At 35.8% G+C, this 20,411-nt stretch overlaps 1 protein-coding gene across 1 annotated transcript in view; it reads left to right on the plus strand.

Moving 5' to 3' along the window:
- Nucleotides 1–8,015: 8,015 nt before the first annotated feature.
- pcdh8.1 (protocadherin 8, tandem duplication 1) overlaps nucleotides 8,016–20,411 on the plus strand; it is an 81,001-nt gene continuing 68,605 nt past the window's right edge. Inside the window, exons 1-6 of the mRNA XM_077727626.1 lie at nucleotides 8,016–8,284; nucleotides 8,397–8,472; nucleotides 8,541–8,665; nucleotides 8,741–8,852; nucleotides 11,732–11,835; nucleotides 20,209–20,363. The gene's annotated coding sequence lies outside the window, so the exon portion shown is untranslated. The remainder of the gene's footprint in view (nucleotides 8,285–8,396; nucleotides 8,473–8,540; nucleotides 8,666–8,740; nucleotides 8,853–11,731; nucleotides 11,836–20,208; nucleotides 20,364–20,411) is intronic.

The raw sequence follows: 20,411 nt of genomic DNA on the forward strand, positions 1-20,411 counted from the left end.
ATAATGAGAACGGCGCCAGACAAGTACATGCACGCCGCGGACATCTTCCCTATTCCATTCATTTAAAATCGCAAACAAGCTAGCGAGAAAGACGGGAGGGTTTGTGGCTTTTTCAGCACCGCCACCATCATAAATGGCCTTAAAAGACAAACAGGAGAGATTTAAGCGGACAATTCTGGTCAATAATAAAAGCCCTTTAAAGCCTTAACGTGGTTACGCCAGGGATTGTTTTTATTCTTCTTTATGACTCTTTCAGACAGGAAAATGTTCCTCGCAGCTTTGTTTCTTTTCCGCTTCTATTTTATAGGCCGTGAAGTGTCTCGGCGTTCTCCGGTGACCTATATAGAAAAACATTGGTAATAACGTTGTATGTCAGACGCCTAACGGAGAATACTTTTCATACACCGGCGATTTCGATTCTAGCAATTCTTTCTGCCTTAATCGCTTGTTTTTGTGGAAGTGAGCCAACACATTCTTCACCAAGGTCATTTCTCGCCGGCCAAGTACTAGTCGGAGTTTTCAAAAGACAGTCGGGATGCAATTAACAACGGAATGTTTCTGCTCACTGCACGTCTATTGTTCCTTCGGGCACGTTATTTCGTCCGCCGCGGCCCCGTCGAAGAACCTCGGGTGTCTTCTTAGCCCATTGCAACTTTAGGTACACCCACATGACTTCAATTTAGTGGGATGGTAACACTCGGTTATGAATTTAGTGGCCGTTTTAAAAAAGGTTGTAATCCCTGGAAACAAACACCATCATGATGTAGTTTACGAGAAAATATTGAAAGGTGATACGATAACTTTGTAACTCGTCACAGTGCTAAAAAAAGGGGCTTTTTCAATGTTTTTGGGGGGCTGAAAATTAAGTTTCAATATATCTGTATGTGTATGTTTATATATGTGTGTATATATGTTTACATATGTATATGTATGTGTATATATGTTTACATATGTATATGTATGTGTATATATGTTTACATACGTATATGTATGTGTATATATGTTTACATACGTATATGTATGTGTATATATGTTTACATATGTATATGTATGTGTATATATGTTTACATATGTATATGTATGTGTATATATGTTTACATACGTATATGTATGTGTATATATGTTTACATACGTATATGTATGTGTATATATGTTTACATATGTATATGTATGTGTATATATGTTTACATATGTATATGTATGTGTATATATGTTTACATATGTATATGTATGTGTATATATGTTTACATATGTATATGTATGTGTATATATGTTTACATATGTATATGTATGTGTATATATGTTTACATATGTATATGTGTGTATATATGTTTACATATGTATATGTATGTGTATATATGTTTACATATGTATATGTGTGTATATATGTTTACATATGTATATGTATGTGTATATATGTTTACATATGTATATGTGTGTATATATGTTTACATATGTATATGTATGTGTATATATGTTTACATATGTATATGTGTGTATATATGTTTACATATGTATATGTATGTGTATATATGTTTACATATGTATATGTGTGTATATATGTTTACATATGTATATGTATGTGTATATATGTTTACATATGTATATGTGTGTATAAATGTTTACATATGTATGTGTGTATAAATGTTTACATATGTATGTGTATATATGTTTACATATGTATATGTATGTGTATATATGTTTACATATGTATATGTATGTGTATATATGTTTACATATGTATATGTATGTGTATATATGTTTACATATGTATATGTATGTGTATATATGTTTACATATGTATATGTATGTGTATATATGTTTACATATGTATATGTATGTGTATATATGTTTACATATGTATATGTATGTGTATATATGTTTACATATGTATATGTATGTGTATATATGTTTACATATGTATATGTATGTGTATATATGTTTACATATGTATGTATGTATATATATATATATATATATATATATATATATATATATATATATATATATATATATATATATATATATATATATATATATATATATATATATATATATATATATATATATATATATATATATATATATATATATATATATATATATATATATATATATATATATATATATATATATATATATATATATATATATATATATATATATATATATATATATATATATATATATATATATATATATATATATATATAAATACATATATAAATACATAAATACTATTATAGATTGGATAAATATCTATTTTTTGTCAAGGTTTTAATGCTATTAAGTTAGCCTGCGTCTTAGTTGTTCATTTTCTCAATAATACTGTAAAGTGTACAATATGATCATGAAGAAAAGCAATGAGGCAGAAAGTGTCAAGGTTACTTTTGTCCTTGACAAACTGAAATTATTCCATTGTTGGAACATTCTGTAAGAAAATGATAAAGTTAAAGATTGAGTTGAAAGAAAACAGCAAATGCAAACTTGAATAAGGCTTGCATAATTTAAAGCTTGAGACCCAAGCGAAGACTCAAGGATTTATAAGCAATGCATTCTTGTTAGTTAATGTTATGCCGACAACACAGGCAATAAATAAAATAGTTCGATGAAGATTTAACCACATTGATTTGGGCAAGCTCTTTTGGAACAATTCTAACTGACATTTTAACGACACCCTCCAATATAATAAGTTATAGTCAAATTTAAAAACAGACCTGCATTGCTGCTTTAACGTGTGCTTACATACAACATCTGAGCTGGTAAATTACATTATAACTTTATCTGGGAAATTACATTGTCAGTGTAGCAAGAGGGTGAGAATACAGACACAGAAAAATACATTTTAGATTTATCTTAGATTGTGTCATAATTTAGAATTTTTACCTTGCCAGGATGTTACTTTTCATATTTTTATATTACTTGTTCATGTATTTTATTACAGAAAAAACACACTTTGTGGAGTAGCACCACTAATTTCTTTATAATGAGCTATGTATGTTGGCAATATAGACTTTTAATTTGATTTTATTGTAGCCATAAATAAAAAGGTAATAAATAAGTTAATAAATAAATAAAATTGTAATATATTTTATAAAATAGAATGAAAAAATATAAAATTAAATGCTATCATGTCGGATTTTGTGACAGGATTTGCGACGAAGCGGTTAAAAAAAAAAATACACATCAGTCCGTGACCGGACGTTTGGTCGCCGGGACGTTTGGTCGCCGGTCTTTTGGTCGCCGGTCTTTTGGTCAGCAGTCTTGAAATTCTTCTCAAGTGGCCATTTTTTAGTTTACTTGCTAAATAGAAACCTGCTATTCTGTCATGATTTGAACATGTTTGCCATGTATTTCTATCCAATGAACAACAAACAATGGCTACTCCATTGGAATCCATTGACTCAACTTGGTATTGCCAACTAATGAGAATTTCCAATTGTAGATATTAACCAAACTGATCATTTTTTAAGCAAATCGATCCTGAAATCACTTCTTTCTTTGAGTAGAATGCTTTTTGTTTCAGGTATTATTTGTCAAGACGACAACATCGATATTTTCTTCTTGAAAGTAAATTGCGTCGGCTCAATTCGTAACAGAAGTCAGTCTTGGAAAGCTTTTTTTTGTATTATCTCGCTCCTCCAACGTGAGTTAGACTCTTTACTGCAAGTTTCCCCCCAAAAAACCCAGCAACTGTTCTTGACAAAGCATGAAGCAAAAGGGTTTGCCACTCTCACCGTTGATTAAAAAGTACAAACTCCAACACTGCACTAGATTTGTTCGCACTAGATACTTTTTTTTTGAGAGACAAAACTTTACCTGTTCTTACTTGAGGTTGTTGAAAAGCGTCAAGGAGAGGATTATGGTGCTCGGCAGCCTGAAGTAAATTTTTTTCCACGTATAGGAAGCGGTGTGACGGCAGTAAAGCTTCACAAAGTGACATTGAATTGCTTTCTGAGACAGAAAAGCTTCTAGCAGATGTAATTTTGGATTGCATTTCCAATGTCAATTGGCCAACGACAGGCAAGGGAATGATATTCCTTCAAAAACAAAAACAAAAAAACTCAAACTGCCAAATGTTGATAGCCTCTCACGGCTGTCAGAAGGATTCCTGGAGTGAAATACAAGACAATAATACACCGCTTATTTTGGATACTGTACAACCCTTATAGAAGGTTATACGATCGATCGGAACACTTTAACTTCAATTTAACTGGAAATAAGGCATATTTTGCAGACCCATTTTTAAATCAAAAATTTTCAGAATACTTTATCCAACAAGTACTGTATTTTCACGACTATAAGGCGCACTTAAGTCTTAAATTTTCTCCAAAATAGACAGGGAGCCTTATTTTTTTAGTGAATATTGTTAATAAGTTAGCCAAAGTTAAATTATTTAGACATAGGAATTGTCCAAATACTTTTTGGTGTATTTTGAATGCAAATATGCCTTTAAATGTTCTCCTTTCTATTCATTCTTCAAATTTAAAACAACAACAACAACAAAATGGTCAAAAAAGCTATATTTTCTTTGTTTTTTTTCATTTTGGGTGGACCAACTTGAGTTTGACACTTAATTACCGTATTTTCACGACTATAAGGCGCACTTAAATGAGACTTTAAAAAAAGACTTTACTAAAGATTCTCAATTCCCCCAAAATGTAAATTCTATCATAATTAGACTTGTATCAAAGGTAAAAATAATCAGTAAAGTTGCAGGGTTTACAGACATGTTTGTGGCATAATGGATTTTTTGGGGGGTATATTTAATATTTAGTACAACTGCATTGCAGTTTTGAGATTTTGGATTCATTTCCAGGGATTTCAACGGTCTATTACCGTATTTTCCCGACTATAAGGCGCACTTAAAAGTCTTAAATTTTCTCCAAAATAGACAGGGCGCCTCATATTCCAGTTTGCTTTATATATAGATAAAAAAAATTAAATGTCATTCATTGAGGATGCACCTTATAATGCAGTGCGCCTTATATATGTGAAAATACGGTATACAGTTGCCCATACTGCAGTCCATTAAATCAAGTGTATTGTTTTCATGTGACACTCCATCTATTTCCCAGTTGTTAATCCATATAACACTTCAATTTTCCACTACAACTTTCTGCATTTAACAGATCAAAATAAACTCGTTTTTAACTACAAACACATCCTAAACTCACTAGCGTAATACTGTACGATGCATCCACGCGTTAACACCGAAAGTATTCACTCTTCCCCGATACGAGCGTGTCGACAAGATTAATGTTGTTACCCAGAGAGATGATGTTTACATTTTTCAAGATTGAGATATTTTACCTCCGTTGCACGGTATAACCCCGCCGCCGAAAGTTACAACATGATCTCACTCTTAACAGACACTCAGACGGTGTTCTTTTACGCAGGTGATGCATCACGGGTGGTAATTACATTCAGCGTTGACAGATTGATGAATAATGACGACCACGCCGTCTTGGACTATAAATTCTTCCGAATTGCTGATCCGCAGTCTTTTTCTACGAGCTGGCGTCAAGCAACTTTGCGACATTTCTTGATCAAAAAAAAGGTAAGATATGACAATTCATTTTCTAATTACTTTTTGATCAACGTTTCCAGTCACTTTACTGCCAAACTGTCAGCAGCTCTGATGCTAATTACTCTGGTTGCTAACACAGTGCTGGCAAACATAAGCGAGGGCCTTGTTTTTTTTGAAGAAGCCTCAGACAATGTGGGCTGACGCTCTTCTTCTTTGTCTGGAAATGTTCTCATTAGCGGCCAGGACGTTATGTTGGAGATTCCCCGCCAGACTACCGTGTAAAACTCTCTGAGATTGGACAAAAACGACTTCAACGCCTTCTCTAAAGAAACCCACCAAACGCCACTATTTCCATTGCTATTTCTCTGCTGAAATATGCTACTCTTCACCCAAAACAAATACTCCAGCAATTGCACAGACTTCCTGATTGCCCAATCTGGCTTTTAGTGACCTCTTCCACGTTGTGGTAGACATCGCAAGTCAACACCTACCGGGTGAGTTATTCGCCCGGTGACAGGCAATTACCAGGCCGACATAATGCCGAGTTTTATCGGCCTTTTCCGCACACGTTCTGTTCGTTGCTGTCTTATCTTCAATGGATGGTTATTATCACTAACGCTTATTTTTTTTTTTTTTTGTGTTCCACATGTAGCTCTTGGCAAAAAAAGATTGGACGCTGCGTAAGTTGGCGCACTTCTTCAGAAAAGCTACGTTGGAGTGAGGTAGGCATTATTGGAATTGAGAGAAATCATAATTTGGAAACTGAAATGTTTTCCTTTGTGTATGCCGTTGTTTATGTATCAAGATTTTGGGAGAAAATTATTGTTTGGGCCAAATTTTTGACATTAAAATTAATGTAGAGGACTTAAACCAAAGGGCCGTCAGGTATGCAAAATTGGAATTGAGTGAAATCATAATTTGGAGAAAAAAATGTTTTCCTTTGTCTATTTCATTGTTTAAGTATGAAGATTTTGGGAGAAAATTATTATTTTGGCCAAATTTTTAACATTAAAATTAATGTAGAGGACTTAGACCAAAGTGACGTTTTCAAATATTTAACACTTAGACGAAGTACCAAAAAGCAGCAAAAATTGTGACAAGTAATTGAAAAACAAAACAAGTGGACATCTAGCCAAGAACAACTACAGCCAAAGGTTCAAGAATTCAAATTAAAAATGGCGACAAGCAAGCCAAAATCTCAGCAGATGGAACGCAGGTGCGATATAGGGAACTCCGCCCACTGCCACACACCTGAGTTCTATAATCCAAACTGCAACCAGACATAAATATTAGCAAAAGTAAGACTAGTACAAAATATGCGCACTAACGTATTAGTCGTATTTCAGCAAGTATGTCATTGGCTCTCTCAGTTCAAATTCATTGGACGGATATCAGTGCAACAGAAACATCGTCCACTGCCACTTTTCTGAGTTAATTTGAAAGCCGTTGCCGTCAGATAAAGCACATTTCCTTTTCTTTTCACTAGCAAAGCGCGAAAGGTCATTTTATAAACGAAAACTCATAATAACGCAGCTTAGCCCTTCAATGTCACGGCAGTGACTCAACGAACTGGCTTAAATAACAAATGGAGATTTTCTTCCGGCAAGGTAAAATATACAAAAAAAAAAAATGTTTTGTGAAAGGCAGAAGGTTTTATTTTGCGGAAAAGAAATTAGTTGGTTTGAAATGTTATTTTAATCAAATCGAGGTATTTTCAGGACAATAAATGTCGCTGTTTTGTAGTGATAAAATTGTTTTCTGGTGGAATTTTATTCTACTCGATGTTTTGCTGAATTTGATCCGATTATTGTCATGGTGTCGATTTTTATGTATCGTTATAGTGGCATATTTTTCATTTTATAAAAGTAAAATAGTATAAAGCGCTTTTGGGCCAGGTAAAGAGTAGTACTCACCATTTTTACAATTTGATGTACCGTATTTTCACGACTATAAGGCGCACTTAAAAGTCTTAAATGTTCTCCAAAATAGACAGTGCGCCTTATAATCCAGTGCGCCTTATATATGGAAAAACATTAAACAAAAACCACCACTGTCGGAAATTAAAAAAACAAAAACGCCTGAACTGAAACAATACTGTTAAATATGCAGATGCCATCTTAGTTTGCAAAATCTGCCATCATATAACTCCTCCCCCACTGCAAGATTTTATACCAAAAAATCCAAAACATCAACAATGGCTGGCTCTAGAGGTGACTGTGTAGTGAGTGCTTCATAACTGGAAGTCAATAGCAATTATTAACGTATTTTCACGACTATAAGGCGCACTTTAAAGTCTTACTTTTTCTCCAAAATAGACAGTGCGCCTTATATATGGAAAAAATGTCATTCATTGAGGGTGCGCCTTATAATGATGCGGTGCGCCCTGAAAATACGGCAGACAGAACATTCGTGTTTATATGTCATTACCTTTTCCAGTACTGCAAAAATACTCATTATCGTTTTCTTTTTATATTTGGGCAGCGCCTAGAAGTCACCTGATTGGTCCACTCTCGTCCATGGCTGTACCTGAACCAGTTGGCTTTGGGGGAATCGCTAAACGTGGACTACAAAGAGCCACATCTGAGGACACGTCTGTTCCATCCCGTCCAAAGCGACGCCCATCGTTTATGCGACTGACCTGATGCAAGCCACCAGTAACAACCGCTCTTTGATGTGGCTTTTTCGTCCATTGATGTCATGCAGAACTGAAGAAAAACACCGACTTTGTTGTTTTAATGACCCATCTCACAGCAGGTATTTTGTAAATAGTGATTTTTTAAGCCATTACATAGATAAACATTCATTAATTTACCTAGTTTTTCTCTGATGTTAATTTACATATTTTTTTATCTTATTTGACGACCAGGATTGGTCTTCTGCTACTGGAACGGACTGGGAGGAGTCTAAAGAATAAAGACAAAGTATTAATAGGCAAAAAACAGGTATGTGTGTGTATTCGATTGGTTTAAAAATGAATTATACTGATAAAAGTTTTGTATTTTGGATATAGGGACCAAATTTTAAGGACTTTTCGACTTTGTGCTCATGTTTGTCATCTGCTGGTTGCCACTCGACTTCAGGAAAATCTCGTAAAGTGAGAAATATCCACCCAAAAAATAGATGGCAGCTACTGAGGTGAGCGTCAATGATGTATTCATTTTTATTGAAATGAATGGCTTTGCAGTTCTAGCAATGTTCCCCCTGTTGTAGTGTCCTTCTCGTGCCGCCGGATTATGTCGGGATCAATCTGGCGGCCTGAAATTCATGCGTGAATCCCGTGGCCTTGTGCAACGTCAGCAGAAGATTTCAAACCTGTTCCAAGGTGAGATATTATCTTTTTACTCAAATTGAGTTGGCTTAGTACCCTTGTTTTTTTTAAAATCAGAGGTTATTTAGTTTTTTATACAGAAACGTGTCTTACTAAGCTTCGTTGCGTTTTCTATTAGATTCAATTCATCTCATATTAACCTGAAATTCTTTTATTGACATTTTTATTTAAAAAAAAAACTTTATTGGCATATTACACAGCTGTGTATAACAAAATTAGCAAAATTCTGAATTATGACTTCAATCTTAATAATCCTTATTTTATCTTCACACTTATTGTCTTTAATTATATTTCAAATTAAGTTAAAAAATGGGTTTCATCATTATGACATTCATACTTTACTTTGTAGTGTTATGATTTTTAACATTTTTTTTAGTACTTTAATCAAAACATATTGCAAATTCATTCTGCTTTTATTAACTCTTAATTTTTAGATTTCCATAAAACTGCAAAAAAATGTCCTCATGACACACTGCATTATGAATATTTTTTTCTACTAAATTAATAATTCCCTTTTATTAAAACATACATGAAGCATCCATATTTGTAACTGACAATTTATCCAACCTACAACATTAACAAATTCATCTAAAAAAACAAAAAAGACAGCTTCTTTATGTGACAACTTCATATTTTTACTACAAGTGTAAGATAAAGATTTTTCTTTTAAAAGAAACCACTTCATTTCCAGCCACTATTTTTTTCCTTTTTCACTCCCTTATCTGAACATTTAGCGTTCATCACTGTCATGACAGAAAGGCATTTGTTGCTAGGTAACATTGTCAATGCCTTCCTTTTCATGCTGTCATTCAATGACAGCCACCTTTCTCTTACACTCTATGCTTTATTGTTTAGATTTTTTTTTAGCTTAGATTTAATTTATAATGCCTTTCTACTCTAATATTGCTTTGGATTTATTTATCTTGCTTTTGGCTGAAGGAAGTCCAACAGCCAGCTTTTAAAGTGCATAGAAAATGTGTAATGCGACACTTTGGCTCGTAAATGCGACGTTTCATTTTGCATTTATTTGATATTTGATTTATTTCTGCTCCTGCAGCAATCTCAGGCTGCTTTGCAAGGCAGTGCGCGCCATTTTTAACCCCAAAAAATGTACAGAAGTTCCCCTACTTACGAACAAATTAGGTTCCAAGCACTTGTTCATAAGTTGAAAGTGTTCATAAGTTGAAAGTTCATAAGTTGAAAGTGTTCATAAGTTGAAATTGTTCAAATTGAAGTTGATTTAGTGCTATATTTTGTATTATAATTTATTTTTAAGGCCTATATAAGTATATTGAAGGTTTATATAAGTGCAATTGTATGTTTAAGGCTTGTTTAAGTCACCAGCATTGATTTGTACTGAAAAAAATTCAATAATTTAGAGAGAATACATACAGTACTGTATACATACAATAGAGAGATGGAGAGATGTACTAGAAACTTGCCGAAAGAAGCTATCTAATGACAATTGCAGTTTTCTTCTTTTTTTAAATCATGAATGATGCGGTAGCACTATATGGCATCTCTCAATTGATTTGCAACCTTTGTGCAACGTTCAAAAGTTGATCTTTCTGTTTATAAATGGTACTGACAGTCGAAGTTCTATTCCCGTGTAACTCTCACCACCTTCCACTTTGGTTTCAAATGGAATGGCTTGCCTCTTCCTTGCACCTTCCTCACTAGAAGCATTTTGCTTTTCACCAACTATATTGAATAATTGATATTTATGGAGATATTTAATGATAATTAATCATTGCGCACTGGAGATACGTTACGCACTTCTGCACTGCAACCAACTGGGTAGATGAAGGTAGATGCTGGGTTGAGCTGAGTTCTCACAGCGCCAGGCGTCGGTATTAGCGGCGAAAAGATGCACTACTCGAACATCTTTCGACATAAACCCAATTTGCAGACATGTTCGTATTTCCCGTTTGTTCGTAAGTTGAATTTTCGTAAGTAAGGGAGCGTCTGTATTTGATTTATTTGTGCTCGTGAAGCAATTTGAAGCTGCATTGCCAGGCACTGCAAGCCATTTTTAACCCCAAAAAAATATATATAGATATATTGCCCCAAATAAGGTAAGAAGAAGAATAATCCAAGCCCCCATTTGCACATTAGCTTCATTTCTTCACTTCTGTTGTAGTGGCTCCTCATTAGACAGCGCCGACGTGCCCCGAAGAAGCGGCCGGTGAATGTTCCTTCCTCCTTTTCAGCCCGTACACATTGAGTCATGCCCATAAAATGGACTGCAGACTGCAGTGAGCAAGCACCCAGGGGTGCAATAAGTGAAAATGGTCTGGAAAACCATTGTGAGAGGGAAGATGAAAAAAAAAAGAAAAAAAAAAAACATCAGCAAATCGCCTCACAGCAAGTTTCAAGGGACAGATTTTAAAAGCTTTTATTTTATATAGCTTCAAAAGAAAGAGAAGAAAAAAAAACATGTTATGATACTCTGTACTCGCTGAGGATGCTCTCTTTTCTGCTAGGAACATTAGTGGGATGCAATTTTTGTACAGTGGCGGAAATGAGGGGGAATAAACTCGAGATTTGACGTACATTGTGAAGACCTCAGGAGAAACTAAATAAGGGCATTTTGGCTAGTGGCTAATTATATGCTGTATTTTGGCTTTTTATTTCCATGGTAATTTAACACTAAACACTATCGGAATTTTATGTCGTATATTTTCATCGATGGCGATATTTCTTGCTTATCCAAAACCAAATAATGAACAAATTAAAAATTAAAACTTTAATTGCACAGTCTACAGTTATTGGACACATACATATATATATAGAAGCATATATATACATAGACATATATGTACATGCATGTATATGGTAGGTACTAACACACAGCCATTTTTTTTTTGTTAAAGAGCCTGACAGCTGATGGGAGGAATGATCTGCGGAAGCACTCCTTCCTGCAATGAGGGTGCAGCAGTCTATTGCTGAAAGAGCTTCGGAGGGACTCCACAGATAGGTAAGTGAAGAAATCTGCTTATTGGAATGAGAGGAGTCAGCACTATTTGTATATATACATAAATTCAAATGGGATTTTACACAATTTCCCATTTTTTTAGGGCTAACATTGTCGTTCATATCATAAAATTTCAATATTGTCGTTCTTATCATAAAATTTCAACATCGTCATTCTTATCATTCTTAAAATGTCCCAATTTTTTTAACTCCAACATTGCCGTTCTTATCATAAAATTTCTAAATATAAGTTGCCCCTTACTATTTTTTAAGTTGATTTTTCCCATGAAGCACTAGTAATTATTTAATTTAATTGCACTTTTAATCAGAATTCACTCTAGATTCCGATTCCAAATTGGTTTGAGATCGTGGTGAGTTCAGGAGAATCCGTCATTTAAAGTCGTCCACAAAGTCTAATCGCAATTTCTTGGTTAAACCAGGATTTTGTTGACACACAGCCATCCTGGCGGATGCACAGCACGCACCCGTGCTGAAACCTGGCTTTTGTGCTGGATATTTCCCATTCCAGACATGTAATTGTGGTCTAAATCTGAGAGCGTTGCACCTCGTTCACCTTCCTCACTTGACTGCTCGCACCTGTCAATGCCTGGCACCACTTCTTACGCTGCATCATCATTTGGGACAATTTGGGTTGCCTTCCACCAAATCCTACCTTGTCCCCGCTGGTCCTGCCTGCCTTTCTCTTCTTTACTCAATCCAATCCAGGAGTTCTTCTCCGCACGGATGCCGTTTGATCACCGGCCTAACCGGGAGACGTCCCCGTTGGGTTGGATGAATAAGGATTGTTTGGCAATGGATGCCCGGGCCTGTTGGGGATGGATAAGGCACGTGGAGAGGAAAAAAAAATAGGAACGATTCTCACCATGTGGACCAGACTACATCCAATGAGATGTGGATGAATGCCTGACATTCAGCAGCCATGGAATGGTCAAATACGTTAAGACAGGGAAATATGGCATTGAAATGTAACCATTCAATGCCAATGATGGTGGTAGTTTAGTGTTAATGTGTCAAAGTGGCGGCTCGGGGGCCAAATCTGGCCCAGCGGATCATTTTGTGTGGCCCGGGAAGGTAAATGATGAGTGCCGACTTAACGTTTTAGGATCAAATTAAAATGAAGAGTATAGATGTATATTATATTTCCTGATTTTCCATCTTTTAAATCAATAATTGTCATTTTTTTAATCCATTTTTTCAGTGTTTTTAGTTCAAAAATCATTTTTTAAAATCTAAAAATATATAAAAAATAGCTAAAATAAACATGGTTTTAGATGTATAAAAAAACTGAATATTCAGGGATTTTAATCCAGTTCTTTTAATCCAATTGGTTTAGTGCATTTAAACAGGAATGCCTGTTTTCAATTGGATTGAACATGTTTACAGTCTATTGCAGTTCATTGTTATTTATTTTAGGTGCTATTTGGTGTGAGGTTTTTGTAAACACGACCATTTTTTTAATAGTTTTTCCTCAATGTAAAGATTGGCTGGAACACTTCATTTATTTTATCCCAAGTCAAGTTTTTTTTAAGGAATTATGTGCTTTTATCGTACCTGGTGTTTCTATGCTGTACATGAGGGGCAGATAGTTTTGGTTCAAGTATGTTTGTTGGTGGTTTATTCATTCAAGTTAAATATTTTAGAGATTTTTTTTGGCTTTTCCAATAGAATTCTCCATTGTACAAATATGAGTTAGTTTTCAGTCCAAAGAGCACCACCTACCTTCAATATGACAGTTGAGTGATATTTGTGCAAATGAGGTGTTGCTGTTGACATAACATGTTGGTATTCTAGGCATGCGTTTGTAGTTGGCGTCTGCGCCGCTCCACAAAGTTCCTAGCGACGGCCCGCAGGCACAAAACTGAGGGAACAAACCTAACAAAAGCAGCCATTTTTCCCATCGCATCATCGTACAGTAGCTATCAACGTTTTGACGGTAATCGAAATGTAGGAATTTATTCCGGGAACAAAATCTCGCCTAGAAAACTTTCACTTCTAATTCCAATCAGTATGAATTTGATCTCAATTAAAAATTTTGAACAGGATGGATACAAATAAACAAATTAAATCAGTTTCAATAAAACGTTTAAAATTCAGTTAAACGAGAATAAAGTCATTTCTGTCATGCTTTAAAGCGCCTGAGTTTCATCCTCCGTTAAAGTCTTTTTTATATGAGCTTTTCCAACCAATCCAGCTCTCATAACATCGGATTATAATACTCAAAAATTTGCCAAGCTTTAAATATAACTCGACAAAAAAACACCACTAAAAAAAAAAATCATTTCACACACTACTACAACAGAAAAATGCATTTTCCAAATCACTATTTGACCTCAAAATTTCCAGGTTAACAGTTAACCACCATGTTTTTTCCTTCCTGAGAGTTTGCCAATAGCCTTTCTAAATGCAAAGACTGAGGGAGAAAAAAGTGTCAAGCCTGCCAGTGAGGATAAATGATAGCATTTTCCCGCATTGTTGATACAATAAAGGCCAAACAATAACAGAAAACATGGCGCGATTAGAATCAGCAATTTCATCCCGCTTTCCCCATTGTCGACTGCGCAATGCCAGAATCCTTTTCCTAGACCTCAACTTTTAATTGGCCCGGCGACTGACTGACACAGCATTAACGCTCTTATTTGCGCTCGCCTCGTCCCGTGACAGCGAGACCTATCAGGTGGCGCCGTCTCCCCCGTCGTCCTCAAAACCCCCCGCACACATCCATCTCTACTCCTGACCTCATTCTGTCATCTACGTTCTTAGGATTCAAACCCCCCCTCCGTCTTTCCACTCGCAGGTTTTTCATAAAGTGTCTCCTAGCATTACACATTTAACAATGCATTAAAAATAGGACGCCATCAATCAGTCATCACGCGGCGGGCGGAGATGTTGCCGACTTGTGCAGAGCAACGGGTCGTCGGGGTTTTCGTAAGGGATTACGAATATGCAAGCTCTAATTTTTTTATTTAGGACTATTTAAACTATTGGGATGTTTTTGAGGATTTTATGCGCATGTCAAGATATTAGGTGTGTGTTGAGGAAGATGCGTGGAAGATTGAAATTTTTCGGGGCAGGTGTTGTAGGAGTTTTTTGAGAGTTTTAATTGTAGTTGTGAGTACTAGATGGGTTTTGTAGGTGGAAAGGGATTTTGTAGTTGGAAATATGAGATTAGATGAAAAATACTATGAGTTTATGTGTGTTAGTTGTTTGTAAAAGAGCATTTCAGTGATGCTTTTACAGAGTTTTAATTTTAGTTGTGAGTACTAGGTGGGTTTTGAAGGTGAAAATTATTTTTTTAGTTGGAAATATGAGAGTAGATGAAAAATACTATGAGTGTATGAGTGTTAGTTGTTTGTAAAATAGGATTTTAGTGATGCTTTTACAGAGTTTTAATTGTAGTTGTGAGTACTAGATGGGTTTTGTAGGTGGAAGGGATTTTTGTAGTTGGAAATATGAGAGTAGATGAGAAATTAACGAGTTTATGAGTGGTAGTTGTTTGTAAAAGAGCGTTTCAGGGATGCTTTGATAGAGTTTTAATTATACTTGAGTACTAGATGGGTTTTGTAGGTGAAAAGGATTTTTGTAGTTGGAAATATGAGAGTAGATAAAACATTCTGAGTGTATTTAGTGTTAGTTTTTTGTAAAAAAGCATTTCAGTGATGCTTTTACAGTTTTAATTATACTTTCTTTATTAGGTATCATCTTTTAGTCTGCAGTAAATTTATCAGCACTAATACAAAGAGAAAACTATTAATCTCCAACAATTAATGCGTAAATATCCCTAAAATATACCTACCATATTTCATTGCGATACATCCACGAAAAACTGAGGAATAGATAAAAAACGATAGTGTACACACCCTCAACAACAACATAAGTGACGACTTGTGTGAGCGATTCAGTGTGTAAAAATCAGTAGTGTCTTTACGCATTTTGCTAGTACTGGATATTGGACAGCATTGTATAAAGATGCTATTATATATATATATGGGTTGTATTTTGAGGAAAAAAAAATCAATGATTGTGTTGCAGCATTTCAGTTACAAAGATGTTTGTGAGAGCATTTCAGTTGATGATGTCCTTGAACGCCCCATACAACCTTTTCATATCCTTCCCCGTTTTCAAACACCCTTCGGTTTGTATAAAAAAAAAAAGAAAATGTATCCACAAAAGTGGGACAAGATTAACCTCAACGGGCGCCGGGTTAACTTCACGGCCAGACCAATGATTGCATGACGCGCGATTGACACTTGCGCCCATTCGATGTAATGGCTGTAAGTGAGTCACGGTCCGACCCCGGGTCCACGGGGCGTGAAAGAAAAAGCACATGTCGCCTTACAAAAATGACAGCCTATTTGACAACGCCATTGTGCGTGTGTGTATGTGTAGAAGGGGGGCGGAGTTCAAGGTTGCTTCGCCGCTATTTGCGATGAGTAACAAATAACAGTTCAGAGGAATTGAAGAAACGACTGATTTTTCGATTGTATGTGCAAACAAATGTACTTTATTGACTTGAGAGTTTACTGTGTTGCCGAATGGATTTTTCTTGTTATTTGACTATTGGAATGTCATTCATATCTCTGATGCTTTCTTGGCTTTGGTTTTAGGAAAAATTATAGCTTTGTGTAGTAAGACTTGTTGGTTTGTAGGCCGCTTTAACGTCAATTTGATTATAATATTTAGATATTATAATTTTTAGAATTTTTTTTGTAAATGGATTAAAATAACTGGATCAAAATCCTTGAATATTCAGTTTTTTATAGATGTAAAACAATGTTTATTTTAGCTTTTTTGGTATATTTTTAGATTTTACAAAATGATTTTTGAACTAAAAACACTCAAAAAATGATTAAAAATGACAATTATTGATTTAAAAGGGAGAAATCAGTAAAGTTAATATACATCTATACTCTTCATTTTAATTTGATCCTAAAACAGAAAGTCGGCACTCATGATTGACTTTCCCGGGCCGCACAAAATGATGCAGTGGGCCAGATTTGGCCCCCGGGCCGCCACTTTGACACCTGTAGTAATACGTACATTTTAAAACAAGAAAATGCAAAGAAATTAACACTTGCAATGTGTAACTAAGATGAGCTAACTCTAATCTCAGTTCAAGTTAATGCAAAAAAAACTTTGTTACAGTTTTTAGCCCAAAAAATCCCCATTTTTAGGTATTGTCGTTCAAGCAGCTCCTTCTTGCTTTGAGATTTTTTTTTAGTTTTTTAGGAAGAGTCTGACCTTATTTAATGACACTTTTCCCCGAATCCAAATTCAACTATATTGAATCTCTTTGCTGGAGGGAGTGCGGGTGTCCCAAGCAGACCGAGCTCGTATATTTTATATCCGGGTATTGTTACCTTTTTGGGAGATGGTGATAAAACCAATGCCCTTAGTGCTTCGGATCCAAATTGAATTACTCTTCTCTATACGGTATAGTCTATCACACCTCGATTTCTTAGATAAGCTCAGGTAAAACTAACGGCTTGCAGAGAGAGTTGGACAGGGACCAGTCTACACCACAATGTGGAAATAGACCAAAAAACTTTAGTCCTTAGATCAGGGATGGGCAAACTATGGACCGCGGGCCACATCAGGCCTGCTAGGCTTTTTAATCCGGCCCGCTGACATTGTCCAAATGTTTTTTTTTCTTTTTTTCCCCAAGATGGCGCCGTCACTTTGTCTATTTTGGAGAAAATTTAAGACTTTTAAGTGCGCCTTATAGTGGTGAAAATACGGTAATTGCTATTGACATCCAAGTATGAAGCACTCACTACTTTACAGTCACCTCTAGAGCCAGCCATTGTTGATGTTTTGGATTTTTTTTGTATGAAATCTTGCAGTGGGGGAGGAGCTATATGATGGAAGATTTTGTAAACTAAGATGGCATCTGCATATTTAACAGTATTGTTCCAGTTCAGGTGTTTTTTTTTTTTTAATATCCGACAGTGGTGGTTTTTCATTTTTGGTTTTCAGTTTTTTCCATATAAAAGGCGCACTGGATTATAAGACGCCCTGTCAATTTTGGAGAAAATTTATGACTTTTAAGTGCGCCTTATAGTTGTGAAAACACGGTATTTCTTAGCGTGTGATTGACAGATGAGCTGGTAAAACAATCCGAGGCGCTGACTGACATCCGAGTGAACCAGACAATAGAAGTTGCTATTGTGCCCACCGGTGATGTCGAGTCAAAGACTGAAAGTCGCAGGGATGTCATGTGTCTTGTCGAAATCAACCGGGTTGCATGCCTTTTTGCGACACAGCGGGAAAGATGTGTGCGTGGGCCCCCACCCATGCCAAACGCACTTTCTCTGTTCTCTTGAAACATATTTTTGGAACATATTTTTGGATCTTTAATCACAAACAACAACAGTCACGCTTTCATTCGCGAGCAATGGGGGAGGTTAGGTCGGGATCCGTCTACGGCATTGCGTTTTCGCTTCCTAATTCGAGAGGATAACTGCGATCAAACTGTTTCTGTGAACAACCCTGCGAAGAGGATCAAGGTGGATTGTTGATTAATTAGGAAAAAGCACTCGGGCAGCTGTCGGCCATGACGCAGGGTGGTCAACGGTGTTTTCTGAGCCGTTACCGGAGCTAAATTGCAGGTTGAATGTGATTTAAAAAGCATTTAGCAAAAATGGGGGCAAACTTGAACAGATTGTCAGATTGCTTGGATAAAAAAAAAATGCTAAAATGTACTAAAACGGCATTGACCTGACCCAAAACAAATGTTATTTTCATTGGAATTCCGGCATCAAAAATCGATGGCCTTGACGCAGATAAGAAAATCCTTTAATTTTGTTGTAAAATTCGGAATCGGTTGCATCTAAGGGCTAAAGTTTTTTGGTCAACTTCAGGGGTGGGCAAATTTTTGGTCCACATTGACTTTAAAAATTTGACAGATGGGTCAGCACAAGATACGATACATATAAAAAAGTGCATCCGTTAACAGTACATATGAAACAAACAGAAAAAAGGACTTAAGCATTAACATACTCATCACTCATCATTAAAGTAAAAAGTATTAAGTACAAAGTATAAACAGAAAATCTAATTTGGCAATTTGAAATGACCCAAAAATGTATAAAATACAAGTTCATATTTATGTTGTCCAAGATGGCCAGCTATTGGGGAATTGACATTTAGCCAGTTTTCGTATAAGCATTAAAAAAAAAAAAAACTAAATATGTGCTGCAAAAACTTTTGGTCCCGGGGGCCACATTGACTTTAAAAATTTGACAGATGGGCCGGGTCACCACAAGATACGATACATATAAAAAAGTGCATCCGTTAACAGTACAATTTAACAATTTGAAATGACCCAAAAATGTATAAAATACAAGTTCATATTTATGTTATCCAAGATGGCCAGCTATTAGGGAATTTACATTTAACTATATTTTGTATAAGCATTAAAAAAATTACTACAAATGTGCTGCAAAAACAAGTTAAAATAAAAGGCAGAAATGACAAAAGCCAAAGATTAAATGCAAATCCATGTCACACTCCACCACATCACGCATTGTAACGAAGCCAAATTCTATCAAACGACGCATTGGCCAATATAAATTCCCTCACATCCGTTCCAAACGACAACACCACGTGAGCCAATCACAGCGGGCTATGCGTCCGTCTCAGACCCCCTTTGGCAATCTGGATTCTCCCCTGCGGTGCTGCCCAGACTGTGGATTTAATTAAAGTGTGAAATTAATTAATCAGCAGGGTGTCAGGTAAAAGAACTCATCAGTGAAACGGCTCACGCAAAAAGCGCGACAAGCATTTCAAGTACATTCCCACCGTTATTCTTTTTCGTATAATATCTTTTTCTATAACGAACGCAGTTTTTTTTGGCGATGATGATGATGATGGGGGTGTTAGTCCTCCTTTAGAAAAATCAAAGTGAAGACCTGTGTTTGATCTGTTCTATCAATTAATTAAAAAACCCAGTTGTGTATTATAATGTGCTGCAAATGAGATGGAGATTAGATAAAATATTCATTTTGTTATCACGGGAATTAGCCCACAGGCTTTTTTTTTTTTTTGGGGTGGCGTCTTTCCGGCTCACAAAAAAAAAAAATGGTGTCCATATGGCATCGGTGTACGGTATAGAAATTGGTTGGATGCCTTTTGGCGTTTGGTTGAAGCCGTCTGGCGTTGACAAACCGGGATTTGACGTGAGATAATGAGGCTGTTGTAGGTTTTTCCCTCAAGTATGGCGCCCGGCCCCCTAGGGGCGACTCATCTAAGCGCGAGAACAACTGAAGAAATGCATTGACTTGACAAAGTTGAGTGTAACTTTTACTTTCATGCCACAAAACCTCTTGACATTGTCTTTTTTTTTTTCAAACTTTTGCAGTGGTGCCGTCTCAAGGCGACTTTGAGCTATTTATAGCTCCGGCGCCCCCACCGGAGGAGGATCATGTGATCTCGGCTTCTGTCAACGTATTTGATGGCAAACTGCCGTCGCACATCCTGTAGCGAGAAGAAATTAATGGAAATGCACACAGGGAGGTTTGTCACTCTTTTTTTTTATCTTTACGTGTCAATGATATGCTGACA

The sequence above is a fragment of the Stigmatopora nigra genome, chromosome 11 (assembly GCF_051989575.1).
Source record: "Stigmatopora nigra isolate UIUO_SnigA chromosome 11, RoL_Snig_1.1, whole genome shotgun sequence".
Classification (NCBI taxonomy): Eukaryota; Metazoa; Chordata; class Actinopteri; order Syngnathiformes; family Syngnathidae; genus Stigmatopora; species Stigmatopora nigra.